We start from the raw sequence: 15,598 nt of genomic DNA on the forward strand, positions 1-15,598 counted from the left end.
GGTGGCGTCTAGGCTGTGTGCAGGTGAACCCACCGCTCCCAGAATCAATTCTGAGTGACAGCCCATGAAATTCCTGTTCTTCATTACATAGCCCTGCACTAGAGTCCCAGGTCTATGCTTACTAACAGCCAAGGGGTAGCAACCTTGCTTGGAGCTACAGGGAAACCTATAGCCAGAGAGGACCGCAGCATTCTGACTCTTGCCCGGTATGGTGGCGGGGGACCACTGCTTCTGCCTGACGGCTTTGTCACACCGTCTTCAGGAAGAGACAGCCATTGTCGTTACGAGCTGGAAACACTTTACACTCAGATGATGGTCAAGAGAAGCTTTCCAACAGATATGCCCTTACGTATCCCTCAAAATCAGGGTTCTTTTTCCATCTCACAAAGATGCTTTGTAAGCAAGAGAAAGAAATAAGCAACCTGCCTTTTCAAGTTGAATAAGCAAAAGTCTGAATTACAGAACTGGTAAAACAAAATTACAGATGATGCAGGACACGCGTTATGACAAAATTCCCACTCACAAACCCTGGCATGTCAATCACTGCAAACCCTCTACAGATTATAGGCTACTCGTGTCAATGCCAGCATTTGGAAAAAGTCTACTAAGACTTATTTTGAAGAATTCAAAGATGGAAAAAGAACAAACATTAAAGATCAAAGGTAAAACAGAAGAAGGCTGCATCCATAAATGAAATTGGTATGTAATTAACACTGGCAGAGGCTGGCTAAATTCATCTCAACAAACCGTCTCAATCGTATTCTACAGACTCTCAGATTTTCTATTAAAATAGCAATGTGCCTTCAACATCATATTCATACTTTCAGGTACCCCTCTTTAAAAAAAAAAAAAAAACTGTTCCTAAACAGTCGTTCCAGATGGATGGAAACTAAAATTTTTGTGGTGAGCACACTGCGTTTAGAAGTAGAAATATCAGTGTTGTACACAGGAAGCTGAGATAATATTAGAAGCCAATGTTATCTTGATAAAAAAATAAATTAAAAATAAAAATGGATTGTAGATTAACTAACATCACTTTCACCAGACAAAAACACATTTTGCTCAGTGGCTGCAGCTCTTATCAAGATCTGTCCCATGTTTATATTAATAACTTTCCCTGGCTTTGCCCGGCTACCCTGCGCTTTGTCTGCCTTCCTTGTTACAAATCCTATGTTACTATACACTTCTTTTGGTTGAATAGCAGTCTACACCTCGGACAAATAATTTGGCATTCTGATTGAGGCAGGAAGCAGATGCCCCCAGCATCCCCACCCCACCCTCCCGCCCCAGAGTAAAGCAATTGGAGATTCATTCCCTGTTGCCTGAAACTCCAAGACAAGAATAGCAGGACAATTAAGGGAGGAGGCTGGACCCTACTCAGACCGAGTATCTGTCTTTCCCAAAGTCAGGAGCCTTCTCAACCACACATGCACAGAAAATGCTCCTTGCAGGATATTCTACCCAGATGCCTTTGTGGTAGGATCCATCTTGGCTAAGAGATGCATGTGCACATATGGGAGGATCCTGATATGCACCAAATATGGATTGTGAACCAGTCGAATCAGAATGATTGGCCAAAGGAAACCAGGAAGAAGTGCCCCACAAAAGTAATTCCAACTACCATGAGGATGCAACGCAGTGGCTGGCTCTCTCCCTGAGCCCACCCGTGTGTCTATTCACCTGTGCTGTACTCTTTTTTCCTCTTAATAAATATTTTATGTGTTTCACCCTTTTTGTCTTTGTAGGAATTCTTTCCTGCAAAGCCAAAGGGCCAAGGCCCTTGTCACCAGCCAATAAACCAGTGGCTAGTATCTGGTCACCTGATGTGAAATGCTGACTCATTGGAAAAGGCCCTGATGCTGGGAAAGATTGAGGGCGGGAGGAGAAGAGGGCAACAGAGGATGAGATGGTTCGATGGCATCACCCACTCAATGGACATGAGTTTGAGCAAGCTCCAAGAGACACTGAAGGACAGGGAAGCCTAGCATGCTGCAGTTCATAGGGTCCCAAAGAGTCAGACACCACTTTTCGACTTAACGGCAACAGAAAGAGACTGTAAGAGGGCTGGATTAGATCCTGAGCTGTAGCTCTGCCCTGTAACTCTTCTCGGAAGCCAGGCCTTATTGCTTTCAATGGTCAAAGAGGTCAAACGACTAAACTGCTGATACTGCTGCTATCTAACCAAGAACAATGACTTGAAAGATGAGGTAGTAGATAAAAGTGCTGTATCTACACAACCAGGATGTACAAAGTGACAAATGCCTTGTTTATCGTCTTAGCTGCTCAAGACACAGCCTTTCTACTGTATGGGATCCACTGCGGTTATTGTTTAGTCACTAAGTCCTGTACGGCTGTTTTGCAACCCCATGGACCATAGCCCACCAGGCTCCTCTGTCCATGGAATTTCCCAGGCTTGCCATTTCCTTCTCCAGGGAATCTTCCTGACCCAAGGATCAAACCTGCATCTCCTGCATTGGCAGGCAGGTTCTTTTACCACTGAGCCACTTTGTAAATCAGCCAAACCAGTTTTGAATGTAGATGCACTGTCTTATTTTATTAGTAATAGAAGAACTTAAAACACAGTCAGGATTTTAGTCCTTAGAATTTGAGATGTCCAGAGGATTTAAAACCTTAAAGTCAAGCCACAAACGCTACAGTAATTAGCAGGCAGATATCACCTGCCTCAGTAGGACAGCGTCTTTTGGAAGTCAAAAAGAAAGTAACAGATTTCCAGGATGAAGAATACTGACATACTGGTCACACCAGTTCTTAGGATCTGTCTCTGGACTGGGTTGAGTAAGAAGACTGAACGTGATGATTCTGTTTTAGATTGAAAATCTTCGACTCCTAAAAAATATCACTTTCTCTTTTATGTAGCATCTTTACAGGCACAATAAGATGTTAAGAGGTTAATTTTTTATTTCAGTCAATAGACTCAAGAGTTCAGAGAGTGTGTGTTTGCTACCAAATTAGATAGCATAATCATCACGATGACTTCTGTGGGTTATCGGACAGAGTATTTATGATAGAGTACATGTGGCTTAGGAAAAGAGTTACTACTTTCAAGTCTCTTTGTTTACATAAATAGATAGCATCCTTACCGTGGCCTTCCCTGGTGGCTCAGACAATAAAGAATCTGCCTGCAATGCAGGAGACCTGGGTTTGATCCCTGGGTCAGGAAGATCCCCTGGAGAAGGAAACAGCAACCCACTCCACTATTCTTGACTGAAGAGTCCCATGGACAGAGAAGCCTGGCAGGCTACAATCCATGGGGTTGCAAGGAGCCAGATACAAATGAGCAACTAATACTCTCACTTTCATCCTTACGTAACATCTCAGAAGTAAGTCATGAGAGTCACACTGGGATGCTGAGAACACCACCAGCATCCTAGAAGGTGTGACTCAGATGAAGGATGACCCAGCAAGACCGAGGGATCCTCTGTTTAACCTTCGGTGGGTATTCCAACCTCTTCTGACCCTTCTTAGCATCTCTTTATTAAGGTGAATAGAAGCATGCACAGGGTTTCCCCTATAGGAGAGCACGCTTTGGAAAAGTCTGAGTTAGAAACCGCTGCTTTTGTGCAACTGGATTAGAAATTTCACGTGTTTTATGTTTTCATAGGCCTTTTCGTTTCTGGCAAGGGGGAGCTGGATTTCCATGCTATATTTCCTGTCTGAGAGAGAATCAGGAAGTAGAATTGAATATGAAAGCAAGGGTGAAGTAGAAAGAGTGGGACAAGAGGAACAGAACTTCTGAGCACTGATACAGCATCTTCCAGGGAAGGAGGCAGATGAGAAATGCTGATTTTATGTGATCCCAGGAACTCAAGAGCTTCCCTGGAGGCTCCTGCAACGCAGGACACACAGGTTTGATCCCTGGGTCAGGAAGATCCCCTGGAAAAGGGAATGGCAACCCATTCCAGTATTTTTGCCTGAAAATCCAATGGACAGAGGAGCCTGGTGGGTTAAAATCCATGAGGTCTCAAAGAGTTGGTTACAACTGAGCACACAAGGGAATGTGATATCTGTCTTAAAACACAACACCAAGCCTCAGGTTCTTTGTGTCCCGTCACAGAAAGACTTTAGTGAGATAAAATGATAGGTAAGGGGTGGATTTATTTAGAATTTAATGCACTCCACACAAAAGATGTGGACAATATCAGAAGGTGAGAGGCCCCAAAATACGGTGTGGTTAATCTTTACGGGCTGGGTAATTTCATAGGCTAATGAGTGGGAGGATTATTCCAACTGTTTTGGGAAATGGGTAGACATTCCCAGGAGTTGGGCTACTGTCCACTTTTTGATTTTTATGGCTGGCCTCAGAACTGCCGCGATGCCTGTGGGTGTGTTGTTTAACCGACGTGTTACAGTGAGCATACACTGAGGCTCAAGGTCCGGTGGAATTCACCCACCGTCTTGGACCTATTTGATTCTAACAGGTCTGTGTCTTGTCCTCAGGCTCTGTTATTTTTTCAAAGGCTGTGTCCTGCCCCCTTCTCTCCTATTTCAGGTTGTAACAATCGTGCCACCCTGATGGGAGACCTTAATAATGGGGGAGGCGCTGCATGTCTGGGAAATTTCTGTACCTTCCTAGTTAGCTCTTATAGTTTGTGTGTGCTCACTCATGTCCAAGTCTTTGCAGCTCCATGAACTGTAGCCCACAGGCTCTTCTGTCCATGGGGTTTCCCAGGCAAGTATACTGGAGTGGGTTGCCATTTCCTCCTCCAGGGGATCTTCCTGAAGCAAGGATTGAACCCACAGATCTTGCATTGCAGGTGGATTCCTCATCACTGTGCTGCCTGGGAACCTACCTCTCAATTTTGCTGTAAACTTAAAACTGCTAGAAAAAAAAAAAATACAAGGATGCTTTTAATGGAGTATTGGACTCTGATGATGAAATGTTCATACTAGATAGAAAGAAAGATAGAAAGAAAATTCATAGGAAATAAAGTACTTGATCCTGTAGTGCGTGCTCAGTTGCTTCAGTCCTGTCCGACTCTTTGCGACCCCATGGACCACAGCCTGCCAGGCTCCTCTGTCCATAGGGTTTTCCAGGCAAAGATACTGGAGTGGGTTGTCATTTCCTTCTCCTACAGCTAGAAAAACACACAAGCCTTTTTACTTTCACCTTTCACAAATAAAATAATGCGAGGAAGACGTGTATTAGCTGAAGTATACACACTCTAAGGACAGATTTTTGGCTTTTGGAGCTTGCCCTCAAATTGGGCAATACATAAGCTCTTCAGTTGCTACAACAGCTATTCTGACAGCAAGCAAGAGTTTGCATCACAGTAGAATTTCTCTCTTCCCACAGCCCAGTATATAACTTAAGCTCCCAGGAAAACGTTTCTCATAAAACTCTGCTTTCTTCTTTGATGTTGTAACTTTTGGCTGGGAAGAATCAGGAAATGTTCCTAACCCTGCTGGGGAGAATACACCCATAAGAGCCAAACCTTCCTTGCTCAGAGACCCAGATAAGCCATTGAAAAGGGAGCCTGAAAGTGCTCCACCTGAAGAGGACAACTCTCAAGAAAGATATTCTTCAAATGGAGTTTTCACCAGTCTTTTGCGTCTTTCATTTCCTTAGGATATAATTGCCTCCAGGTCTGCATGAAGTTAGGAAGGACAAGTTGCCACCCAAAAATGAGAGCCTGTGTTTCTATAGCATCTGTTTTTGACGGTGTATATAAATAAGCAGCGTCTCCACCCCAGTATAGGGCAAAGGAAGATACTTATCTTTTTATGAGTTGGCTTTCTGAAAATGCAACTGCAAGAAAGAATGTGGGGGTGGAGCCCAGTATAAGCACAACGTCAGAATGAAAAAGAACCACCTACAAAAATCTTTCTTGAAAAAGCATCCGTTCCTGAAGAAGATGCCTCTTGTGTGGGTTCGCACACACAGATTTACTCGCTACCCAGACTGACTTTTTCTCCCAAGGGCTTCTTTAAGAGAGAAACTTTAAGCCTGGAGGTTAAAAAAAAAAAAAAGCAAATTATGATTCTTAGAGATCTATTGCCATTCTAAATATTTAACAGAAGCTGAGTGTGGCGGAGACACGCAGTTCCATCCCCAAGAGCTGCTTCTTGGATCCAATGGTTTGGAGAGCGGTTTGAGTCCAACATTGAGAGGCAGAGGAAACCGATCTCTAAGCAGCTCACTCAGCTGTTAAGAAATGCATCAGCCAGACATTCTATGCCTTAACTTAGGTCAGCGTTGAGGCAGGCTGAGACCCAGGACCCTTCGCTGTGGCACTCCCAGCTGGACAAACGCCTTGAACAACAAAATACGAAGGAACTATGAGGAACTACAGACAGCTGTGCGCATGCGGTCAGGGCAGACGCTGAGTGTGCTCAATCGCTCAGGCGCGTCCGACTCTGCGGCCCCGCGGACTGCAGCCCGCCAGGCTCCTCTGTCCGTGGAAATTTCCAGGCGAGAATACTGGAGTGGGCTGCCATTCCCTATGCAGATTCTGAATAAGGAGACACCAAAAGGCCCAAAAGACCAACTGCCTCTTCTCTAGAGCTGGGAACAAAAGCAGGGTGCTGTACATGACCCACCAACGGGGTGGACAAACCACCTAAGCTGCCCCTCTAGCCAGACTCCTGGACATTCGCTTCCCCTCACCTTATACAAGGAACAGGCTCACCTGCACCCTCCTCAGGGAGCAAGCAGGGGAAGCTGTCATTTACCTTCCATCCCTCCTGCTGCAGCAGGGGCCCCAGTGAAGCTTTCCCTGGGTTTCTTGTCCAGCCTCTGATCAATTTCTATTGATTGGCGTAGGCCAAGAACCCTGATCAGTATTAACATCTTGAGACGGAATCCATGTTTTTCTTCATACACATTATAGTTTATTTATTATATAGACACATACATGTGCCCATGATTATGCATGACTGGCAACAGTTTTAAGGCGTGAGAGTGCAAACTGGATGGGTGCTTTTTCATCTGCAGACTCCCTGGCACACTGCAGGACTGGAGAGTCCCTGGGTCCCTGGCATTAAATATTAGAATTATCCTCCAGCCACAGTGGTTGGATGGCATCACCAACTCAATGGACATGAGTTTGAGCAAGTGCCAGGAGATGGTGAAGGACAGGGAAGCCTGGACTGCTGCAGTCCGTGGAGTCTCAAAGAGTCAGACACAACTGAGCGACTAGACAACAACCAGTTGTAGTGAAATCCCCAAAACACCCCCATATATTCCCAAAAACACCCTAGAGAGAGCCACTGCCCTGGTTGGGAATTAACTTCATGAACAGGCTGATAGGCAAGACAAGAATTCTTCCTCGCTCTTGAGGTCTGGGTAACTTGAGACCAGCGTCCTGGGATTCAGCTGGCTCCTCTGCCAAGGGCGTTTTGCAGGGAGCTCCTCCCACCATCCGAGCTGAGCTTGGCAAGGAGACTTCTCCCAACTTCCCCACTTGGAATGTCTGCTTTTGGCAGTACTGTCCTCTCTGATATGCTGACATTGGTAAGTGAATGGAAGTAAATACAGGAAGTCAGAGGAGGGAAAATCAACTTTGGACTTTGTTCACACTGTAAAGAACTATGCCTTCAATCTCCACGGACGACCCTTCACGCTCAGGTCCTTTTACGTTTAACACATTATTTCGAACATTTTAGAAATGTTAGGTCTTACTTTCTCTGCTTGATAGTGTTCGAATACCTTAATGGGTTAAAAAAAAAAAAAAAGTGGTTCCAAAGTACTTTGGGAAAGAAAGACGCAGAAGATACTACTATTACACTAGGGTCTTGTCTAAAAACGGAGAAATCAGACCCTTACAATGTACCAGGCACCATGGTAGGTGCTTTATAAATTGTTTTCATTTATATCCTCTCACTAAGCATGACAGATACTATTACTACCATTTCATACATGAGAAAGGGCTTCCCTGGTGGCTCACTAATAAAGAATCTGCCTGCAAAGCAGGATACTTGGGTTTGGTCCCAAGTTCTGGAAGATCCCCTGGAGAAGGAAATGGCAACCCACTCCAGTATTCTTGTCTGACAATTCCCATGGACCTGGCGGCCCAGTCCATGGAGTCACCAAAGAGTCAGACATGACTTAGTGACTACCCAAAAACAATAAATACATGAGAAAAGGGAGCAAAGAAAGTTTAAGAAACTCTCATAAGTACTAATAAGACATATGTCACTTTTAAAATGCATGGGTTTAAAACTTAACTTGTTTCCAACTTTGACACCAATACAAATATTATTTTAACACCAAAGAAAGTGTAAATACACATTCTTCAATCTCATCTTCATGGAATCCAAAGATAGCCCCTTGGTTGAAATTAAATGTATTTCTGTTATTTTTAATGATTGGCTCAAAGAAGTGTGAAAGAGAATTTACATCTGCTCATTATCCAAGGACTTCTCAGGAGAACTAGACTATTCCTGCATGTCCCAAGAGTTTAAGATCAAACACATTTTACCCTTCCGGCCCAGATGTAGATACGCCCAGAATGCCACATGGGCTCTAGACATTCGGTAGGGAACCAGAAAAGAAACAAAGGCTTCATCTGCATGTGGCACGGGTGGAACCCTGGGGACAGGACGTTAAGCGCCTGCCACTCACCTGCTGTCTCCCCCCCAGCCTCCTTCCCTCTGTCCTTTCCTTCTCTCCATCTGCTCAGTCGTGTCTGACTCTTCATGACCCCAGGACTGTAGCCCGCCAGGCTCCTCTGTCCGTGGGATTTCCCAGGCAAGAATCCTGGAGTGGGCTGCCTTCTCCAGGGGATCTTCCTGACCCAGGGATCTCTTCCATCTCCTGTACCGGCAAGCAGATTCTTTACCACTGCACCAGCTGGGAAGCCCTTCTTTCCATCAACCAAGGAATATTTGCTAAACGCCTAGTAAATGCCAGGTTTTCTGCTAGGGTAAGCTTGCCCCATCTCTCAGTGGCTTCCTCCTTACAAGATTTTGTCACCTAATTTGTCCACCCTCTGCTTTGGGAATATGTCCTTAGTTTTTCTGATCTTCTTGTTCTGGTCTGACTATCACAGATCCTTGCCTCTCCCTAGACGTTTCTCTCGTTGGGGGATTAAATCTTGGAAAATGCTGGTGACTTCTTCAATTGTCTTCTGTCTCCCCATTGCTCTGTGGCAGGAACTAGGACTCTATTGAACTGGGTGTTGGTGTGACTTTCCCACCGCCACCCCCCCCCCCAGGTAAGTTCTCTGTGCCTACATTTTGGTTTTCCAAGAAAAAATGGTCTTTGGTTGGATCTTTGTTTTGTCACTTTAAGAAAAAAAAAAACACTAGCCATACGGCTTATAACCTGAAGATACAGTTTCTCTTGGTGGCCTGCTTCAGAACAATCCAGGTCTCACTGTGCTTTTCAGACGTTCATCAGTGTCTGAGCTGTGGGCCTCATTACCCTGGAGAAGAGATTTCGTTTCTCTCTTTTCCTCTTTTTTAATTTTGATGTTTTGGGTGTCTTTTGTGGAGGACTGCCAAATGCAGTGCTTTTACTCAGTCATCTTGTCTAGAAGTCCTGACTTAGGCAGATTAAATGGAATTTGTCAAGGCACTTAAATGTCACACGAGGTAACCATTGCTCAGCCTCACTTACACACAGGGAAATAAATTCCAATTTTTTCCCAGTCATTTCTAGATTAGTATAGGTAGCTTATGAATCAGAGAAGGCAATGGCACCCCCACTCCAGTACTCTTGCTTGGAAAATCCCATGGACGGAGGACCCTGGTGGGCTACAGTCCATGGGGTCACGAAGAGTCAGACACAACTGAGCGACTTCACTTTCACTTTTCACTTTCATGCATTGGAGAAAGCAATGGCAACCCACTCCAGTGTTCTTGCCTGGAGAATCTCAGGGATGGGGGAGCCTGGTGGGCTGCCGTCTATGGGGTCGCACAGAGTCAGGCATGACTGAAGCGACTTAGCAGCAGCTTATGAATTATTTTAAAGATCAGGGTAAATTGATAACCAATTGCTCAGTCACTCAGTGGCATCTGACTCTTTGCAACCCCATGGACTGCAGCCCACCGGGCTCCTCTGTCCATGGAATTTTCCCAGTGAGAATACTTGAGTGGGTTGCCATTTCCTATTCCAGGGTATTTTCCCAACCCAGGGATAGAACCCATGTCTCTTGCATCTCCTGGCAGGAGAATTCTTTACAATAGTGTCACCTGGGAAGCCCTGGTAACTAATTATGGATCCTTAATAATACTAAACAAAGGTTTAGCAGAAACCTAAGGGTTTTTTTTAGCTTTTTGCTAAAGCTGAAACTCCAGTACTTTGGCTACCTCATGCGAAGAGTTGACTCATCGGAAAAGACTCTGATGCTGGGAGGGATTGGGGGCAGGAGGAGAAGGGGGCGACAGAGGATGAGATGGCTGGATGGCATCATCAACTCGATGGACGGGAGTTTGAGTGAACTCCGGGAGTTGGTGATGGACAGGGAGGCCTGGCGTGCTGCGATTCATGGGGTCAGAAAGAGTCGGACATGACTGAGCGACTGAACTGAACTGAACTGAACTAAGGTCACTTCATTTAATCTGTAGACTTGAATCTTTCTGACCCAGGGGTTGAACCTACATCTCCTGTTTCTCCTGCTTTGCAGGCAGATCCTTTACCACCAAGGTACCAGGGAAGGTCAGGGAGGAATTTACCTGCCTCTTTCCCTGGTGGCTCAGAAGGAAAAGAATCCACCTGCCATGCAGGGGACTCAGCACAGGGGGGGTCGAGCCCTGGGTCAGGAAGATCCCCGGAGAAAGAAATGGCAACCTGCTCCAGGATTCTTGCCTGGGAAATCCCATGGACAGAGGAGGAGCCTGGTGGCCACAGTCCATCAAGTAACAGAGAGTTGGACACAACTCAGTGACTAACACTTTCACTTTGACTGTGAACCTCCGGGAATGTGAATGATGCAGTTTGGGAAGGATGGCCTGGCAGCTAGGCAAAAATATCCAGGCGATAGGTTCTCCATTGATGAGGAAGTGTTGCAGACTCGTAAAATGTAAGTTTCTCGGGGTCCTGAGTCAGTGAAGGATTGAGGTGTCCACTGGAGAATCACCCATACCAAGCATAGCAGATCAATGGCACTGACCAGTTTGTCTGTCTGGAAATCGTTTCTTTGGTGGCATGTGGAAGCTGGTAGACAAGACAGAGACAGCTTCCCCCATCCTTTCACTTCCTAAGAAGGACTTGCCACTGTGTTAATCTTTCAGCAGCTCTTACAACAGATCACCCTGGTGTATCTTCATCTTCCTGGGTGAGTCTGACTTTTGCACATGGAGACCAGTACCTTGGAAACCCTACGGTACCAAATCCAGCCCAGTCAACAAAATTCATGGAACAGGTGTGCTTCCACGACTAGGAGAGCACTTTGACCAATCAGCTAGCAGAAAGCTCATGAGATACAGGTAGAAGTTTCACCACTAACCAGGCTTCCATTTCCTTAGCAGATTGCACTTCCTCTTTGCAGCACAAACTCAAATTACGTGGCCAAAATATGGTTGGAATAGACAACCTACCTGGATTCCAGACTTGCCTGATTCTGTGGAACTGGAAGTAGGGGCAGATCCTGAGATGGAAGAAAATGTGCCTTGCAGAAGTCAGAGGAATGAAGCTGTCCACGCTGAGTCTGTGAATGAATCTATCAGGATGCCTGTTTCTTCTGGGGCACTGTGGAAAGTGATTAATTCCTGGCCTCCCCTGACTCCACTCTGCCATCAGGGGTGGAGAGACAGCAGCATTGCCCACTGTAAAGTAAGACTGTATAACAAGGCGAACAGAGCACCCTGGGTCAAGTTGCAGCAGGAGCCATGGCAATACACGGGAATGAGTCAACGCAGGATTAGAACAAAGAATGTAATTCATGGAACCCTCTCAAATGTACATGTTGGGATGTGCTGAACCGTCAGCCTGAGTGGGTATGTAGCAGCATGCGAAGGTGATTTACATACATGTGAACTCATGCCCAGAGAGCCAATGTGACTTGCAGATTTACAACCCCAGAATCATGGGAGATGCACACAGAGGCAGACACAACCTGTAGTAAACAAAACCCAGGAATGCCCTTGACAACTGTTGAACATTTAGTGAAATAAGACAGAGTTCGGGTGAAACTGGTTCCTTGAACTGCCAAGGACCAGGCCTGAGTTCCCTTCCTAAGAGGATGAAAAGATTGCACTATTGCAGATGAGGGTGGTAATTTGGACTCAACTCAACTGGAAGAGTTTAGGAATGTGGACAGAAGTGTTACTTTGAATCTATCTGCCTTCCAGGAGCCTACTTCACTGGGCTTCCCCCTATAAACACCCTGCCCACTCCTCAAAATCCACTGTGTCTTCCTTCCCCTTCTTTCCAGCCCTCCCTTATGTCTCCTGTGTCTTCTTCTTTGACATTTTTTTTAAATTTAAACTTTATTTTCTATTAGGATATAGCTGATTAACAACATCGTGAACACTGAATGGACCAGCTGTGTACACATACGTGTATCCTGTCTCCCCTACACTCCCCTCCCATCCAGGCTGCCACACGACATTGAGCAGAGTTCCCTGTGCTGTACAGGAGGCCTCTGTTGGTTATCCATTTAAAATATTGCAGTGTGTACATGTCCATCCCAAACTCTCACATCCATTCATGACTACTGGGAAAACCATAGATTTGACTAGACGGACCTTTGTCAGCCACGTCTCTGCTTTTGAACACACTGTCTAGGTTTGTCCAGGAACAAATGGACTCGGGGGCTGGCATGCTGCAGCCCTTGGGGTCCAAAGAGTCAGATACCACTGAGCAACTGAACTGAGCTGAAGGTTTATCATGCCTTTTCTTCCAAGGAGCAAGCACCTTCTAATTTCGTGGCTGCAGTCACCACCCGCAGTGATCTCTAGACATTGTCAAACATTCCGGCATAGCAAACTTCCTGGTGTAGGCAAGATGGGTGCCTTGCTGTTATCAAGCTACACCTTAGGTCTCCAGTATCTAGACATTTGCTTGCAGTGGGTACTCTGCGTGCAAAGTCCTGGCTACCACCTCTATCCATTCAAATCTTACTCATCATTTCAGCTTTATCTTCAAAGCTCCCGTGACACCCAAATCCTCTCTGTTCTAACCAGTTTCCCTGAATACAAGTATTTTCCTTCACCTTTGGATCACCATAGCACTTGATATATTTCATAAACCATTTCCCTTACTTTGACCTTTGTCCTTAAATCTGACTACTAAAGAAATACACAGAAGCAACTTTTGAACCCATTATATAAACATATAAATATTAATGGCATAACTTACATAAGCTACTCTCTATTCTGTTTGAATTTTACTTCCTTTATTTTCTTTTTGCCTCCAGCAAATCTGTTGTATCTTTGTGTATAAAATTTTTACTGGTGTGTAAACACTAAAAGAAAGAAATCTTTATATAATTATCTCAAACTCACTGATGAATACACTGTTATGCTCTCTTTTATCAAATGTGATAGAAAACAAACCATAGCCTCTTTGCAGAGGAGAAAAAGACAGACTAGAGTTAGCTGGACCTCAGAACCAGCTGATCCTTCCTCTTCCTTTCTTACTTGAAGAAACTGGAATCTGGGAGGAGGAAGTGGCTTTCCCGAAATGGTAGGTCTGGCTTGTGATTGTCAAGATAAGTTCCCAGGGCTCCTGTTCAGAGCTCTGTGATAGACCAGTTGTTCCTCGGGTGGGGTCTATGTGTCCGCTTCTGGTACAATTGGGAACTTGTTAGAAATGCAACTTTTGGGGTCCCGTTCCCAAGCCGACTACTTAAAAAGACTGGGGTGAGGTACCACTTTTCTATGTTGTCTCGTGTAGGAGATCTCAAACTCTGGTGCATCAGAGTGACTCAGGGAGGTCCTTCCCACGTGCAGCAGTGGGTGCGTGGTAAGCTGGTGTGGGTTCACACCAGACTGTGAAGGCTGCCGTGTTCAGCATCAAATTAACAACCTGACCGAGTTCCTGCCATTGACAGCCTAATCCAGATTCTGCTGTTGACATGGTAAATTTTGTCTTCCACTTGAATCACTGGAGTGTCTGTTTCATCTTAATTTATGGAGCATAATGAATTTACATCACATTTAAAATAAAAACCACTAAAATTCATTCAGCTCTGACTTTTATCATGTTCTGTAGGGCTGCAGAAATGCTGAACACAGGCACATTTGTCTTGGTGGAAAAAAATAGACAAAAATGCAAACGAGTTCTAGGCATTTTCAGAATGATTTGTTTAAACACAATTGTTAAATATATAAGGACAACTTCTAAAATTAAAGAACAAGAACATACATGCAAAAGCCAATAGAAGAGAAAACAAAGACAAACACATTAATATACTAATGGACAGAGAAGAAAGAAAGGAGAAGTAAGGAAAACAGAGACTATGTGAATATTCATAATAGTCATAGATATTCTCCTCAAATTTGAGGTGAAAACCAGGCATGTAAAAATAATCAGACATAAAAAGATAGAGAATAAAAGGGAGGGGGAAAAATATATTGGGTAAACACACAAAAAAAAACAAAAACAACAATAAACCCAAGCTGTAAAACACCATTACCACATTAATGTCTGACAAAAAATAATACAAGACAAAAAGATAATTATTTTACTTTATAAAGTTACAATTTCCTATGATTTAACAATTAATATGAATAATATATCATTCATGATGATTTAACATATCAATATATCATGTATCAATATGCCATAATAATATACCATAACTTAATAATATATCATTGAGATACACAGGAAGCAAGAACCATTAATACAAGTAAAAATGAACTATTCTACCATTATGGTAGAGACCCAAACACACTTAGTAGTTAAGAGATTAAGCAAATAAAAAATATTTAAGGGTATTGAATATTTTAATTATATAATGATATAATTAACAGTTCTATAAATATATAGACATTGATCCTAACAAAGTATAAATATATATTTTTTCAGTCATGGTACCTTCATAAAAACTGGCCATTATGTTTTAAAGAAAATAATATGTTTTCTGACCACTACTGCTACTGCTGCTGCTAAGTCACTTCAGTCGTGTCCGACTCTGTGTGACCCCATAGACGGTAGCCCACCAGGCTTCCCCGTCCCTGGGATTCTCCAGGCAAGAACGCTGGAGTGGGTTGCCATTTCCTTCTCCAATGCATGAAAGTGAAAAGTGAAAGTGAAGTCGCTCAGTCGTGTCCGACTCTTAGCGACCCCATGGATTGCAGCCTACCAGGCCCCTCCGTCCATGGGGTTTTCCAGGCAAGAGTACTGGAGTGGGGTGCCATCGCCTTCCCCATTTCTGACCACAGTTAAATAAAATTAGATATTAAAAGCACAAAGAATGAGCCTCCTTATACACACACACATAGCCACACAAAAATTTAACAAGTAAGTCCAACTGGACGTTTTAAAAGACTTCTGTTTGATAAACTTTGGGTTATTACAAAGTACTTAGAAACTTAAAAAAAATGAGAATGTTATAGATTCAAAAACTTATGGATTTTGGCAAAAACAGTACTCAGATGATATTTTATAGACTATTCATTGTCATAAAACAAAGAAAACAAGAAGAGGAAAAATGAGCTATAAGTTCATCTCTACAATCTTAATTAGACC

Source organism: Bos javanicus, chromosome 19 (genome assembly GCF_032452875.1).
Source record: "Bos javanicus breed banteng chromosome 19, ARS-OSU_banteng_1.0, whole genome shotgun sequence".
Taxonomy (NCBI): Eukaryota; Metazoa; Chordata; class Mammalia; order Artiodactyla; family Bovidae; genus Bos; species Bos javanicus.